This window comes from Bos mutus, chromosome 4, assembly GCF_027580195.1.
Source record: "Bos mutus isolate GX-2022 chromosome 4, NWIPB_WYAK_1.1, whole genome shotgun sequence".
Classification (NCBI taxonomy): domain Eukaryota; kingdom Metazoa; phylum Chordata; class Mammalia; order Artiodactyla; family Bovidae; genus Bos; species Bos mutus.
Genome location: NC_091620.1, coordinates 48982616 through 48986059, shown reverse-complemented (window position 1 = coordinate 48986059; position 3444 = coordinate 48982616). Strand labels below are relative to the sequence as shown.

General features: G+C 36.7%; 1 non-coding gene across 1 annotated transcript; it reads right to left on the bottom strand.

Annotated features, from left to right (window-relative positions):
• Nucleotides 1-1510: 1510 nt before the first annotated feature.
• LOC138987699 (U6 spliceosomal RNA) lies at nucleotides 1511-1617 on the bottom strand. Its single transcript, XR_011464080.1, has one exon. It is a non-coding gene; the product is annotated as a U6 spliceosomal RNA (small nuclear RNA).
• Between the last annotated feature and the right edge of the window lie 1827 nt (nucleotides 1618-3444).

Sequence of the window (3444 nt, the reverse complement as noted above, 5' to 3'; positions counted from 1 at the left end):
TTATATATTCATACTCATGGGACACACATACACAATTACACCTACACCTCTCTCTTTCTCTGCAGGAAAGGTTGCTATTTTGTGTGTGTGTGTGTAAAAGCTGTGCTGTGCTAAGTCGCTTCAGTCGTGTCCGACTCTGTGCAACCCCATAGACGGCAGCCCACCAGGCTTCCCTGTCCCTGGGATTCTCCAGGCAAGAACACTGGAGTGGGTTGCCATTTCCTTCTTCAATGCATTAAAGTGAAAAGTGAAAGCGAAGTCGCTCAGTCGTATCCGACTCTAAGCGACCCCATGGACTGCAGCCCACCAGGCTCCTCCGTCCATGGGATTTTCCAGGCAAGAGTACTGGAGTGGGGTGCCATCGCCTTCTCCGTGTAAAAGCTACCTTTCACAAAAAGAACAAACAATAAAATTTCACAGAGGTTTAAGCCACTCTAGAAAAATCCAGCCATTGTTTTAAGATTGTTTTCATTGTTTCAGGTAATTCGTTAAACTTTGAGTTCAGAAATTTGGTTGCCACAGAAAGCCTGCTGAGGTTTTGATACGGTTTGCATCAATTTTACAAGTTAATTAGGGAGAATAACCATTCTAACAAAATTGAGCCTTCTAATCCATGAAAACTGTCTATCTCTTAATCTAAGTCTTTCAAAATTTTCCCTTTGCAGTGTTTTGTCATTTTGGTATATAGATATTGCAAATTTTTTGTTATACTTATTCCTTGGTATTTTATGATTTTTGGTGCTATTGTAGTTGACATTAAAAAATTTTAATATTACATAACTATATAATCATTTTTTATATCCAACAATCTTGCTAAATTAATAAACTGAAGTTTCGCTTGATTCTCTTTGTATACTTAATCATGTCCTCCATGAACCCTGATGTTTTACTTTTTTCTTTCTGGTCTTTACTTTTCTTTCTCTCGCCTTATTGTACTTTTACACTGTTGTTTAGTAGCTCAGTTGTGTCTGACTCTTTTGTGACCCCATGGACTGTAGCCCACCAGGCTCCTCTTTCCATGGAATTCTCCAGGCAAGAATACTGGAGTGGGTTGCCATGCCCTCCTTTAGGAGATCTTCCAGATCCAGGGATTGAACTCATGTCTCCTGCATTGGCAGGTGGATTCTTTATCACTTTTACATGCTCTAGTATAAAAATGAATAGAAAGGCTAGTTTTAAATGTAGAGTTTTGTTTATATCCTTTATCAGATTAAGGACTTTCTCTGCTGTTCCTTGTTTGCTGATAGTTTTCTTCTTTTTTTAAGATCATGAACAATTGAATTTGCCAAGGGCCTTTTTTTTTTAATGTGTGAAATGCTTTGTTTGTGAGCATACTTGAGATATAGAGTGTATTTGAGATGCACATATTTCCTTCTCCTTTATTCTGTTAATATGATGAATTACTTGATTTTATTTATTTATTTTAATTGGAGGCTAATTACTTTACAGTATTGTATTGGTTTTGCCATACATCAACATGAATCCGCCATGGAGGTACATGTTTTCCCCAAAAAATATGGAACGCTTCATGAATTTGCATGTCATCCTTGCGCAGGGGCCATGCTAATCTTCTTTGTATTGTTCCAATTTTAGTATATGTGCTGCTGAAGCGAGCATGAATTACTTGATTTTAGAATAAGCCAATTTTACATTCCTGAAGAAAATCCCACTTGGTCATGATATATTATCTTTTTGCTCTATTATTAGATTTGATTCATTAATATCTTGCTTAGGAGTTTTGCATCGTAATATTCTTATACCAGGTTCTGATATCAAAGTTAAGGTCTTCATAGAAAAGTTGAAAAAAAGATTTCTTCTTTTTCTACTCTCTGAAAATGTTTGTGTAAGAAATCATGATTGAAATCATGTATGTGATTTTTATTGTGGGAAGTTTTTAAATTTTAGATTGAATGGACATAAGAGTACTCAGATTTTCTATTCTTATGTCAGTTTTGGTAAACTGTTGTCTTTTTTCCCTCTGGAGTTTATTCCACTAAATTTTCAAATTTATTGTCATGCAATAAATACAGTCATTATTTTGTTAATATCTGTAGAATTTGTAGTGATGTTCCCTTTTTAATGCTTGGAATGCGTTACTTGTGTTTCGTCTCTTTTTTTATAAATCAGTTTTGTTAAGTGCTTATGAATTTTATTAATCCTTTCAAACTGCCAACTTTTGTGTTTGTTGATTTTTCTCCATTGTATATCTATTTTATATTCACTGTTTTCTGTGTTGATCATTAATATAGCTTTCCTTTTATTTTTCTTGGGCTTAACTTGTTTTTTTCTCAAGCTTCTTGAGATGAAAACGTGTCATTGATTTTCAACCTTTCTGTTCTTAAAATACATGTCATTACTTATTATATTCATTTATATTTTAATATGTGCATTTAGTTCCGCAGCTATCCCTTTTAGCATTGCTGTAGCTGCATTCTACAAATTTTGATACATCGTATTTTCTCTTGGTTCAAAATATTTAGTTTCCATTTTGATTTCTTCTATGATCTGTGGGTTATTTAAACATGTGCTGCTTAATTTCCAAACATTTGATGGTTTTCTATTTATGTTTCTGGTATTTGTTTCTCATGTAATGCTACTCTGATCAAAGAAACTATTTTGATTTTGGTCTTTTAAAAGTTTGTGAGAGCTTCCATGATGATTCAGTGATAAAGAATTTGACTGCCAATGCGGGAGAAACGGGTTCAATCCCCGCTCTGGGAAGATCCCACATGCCGTGGAGTAACTAAGCCCACATGCCACAACTATTGAGCCTGTGCTCTAGAGCCCAGGAGCTACAACTACTGAGCCCACGTACTCACTACTGAAGCCCTCGCGCCCTCGAGCCTGTGCTCCACCATCACAATGAGAAGTCTGTGCACCGCAACTAGAGAGTAGCCTCTTCTTGCCGCAAGTAGAGAAAAGCCCAAGCAGCAATGAAGACCCAGCACAGCCCAAAACAAAACAACAAAAAAAGTTGAGACTTATTTCATGGTTGAGTTTATAGTTTATTTTGGTAAATGCTTCGCATTCACTTAGAAAGACTGTATATTCCACAGATATGGGGTAAAGTATTCTAAATATGAGAATTAGGTCAAGTTGGTCACTCATGTTGTTTCAGATTGTTTTTTATTGATCTTTCTATCTGCATGCTCTGTCAGTTCCTGGGAGAGGTTTGTCACAGTTGGTACTAGTCTGGCTGGAGAATATGGGCAGGGCTTCCCGGTACAGCTGCAGAGGCCAGTCCTGTTATTTCAGAATGTGTGACTGGCACCCTCTGGAATAGGAACTTATGCTGAAAATGAATGACAACCTTAAGTGTATTTGTGCTCAGTTGTGTCCAACTCTTTGTGACCCTTTGGACTGTAGCCTACCAGGTTCCTTTGTGTGTGGTATTTTTTAGGCTAGAATGCTGGAGAGGGTTGCTATCTTCTCTTCCAGGGGATC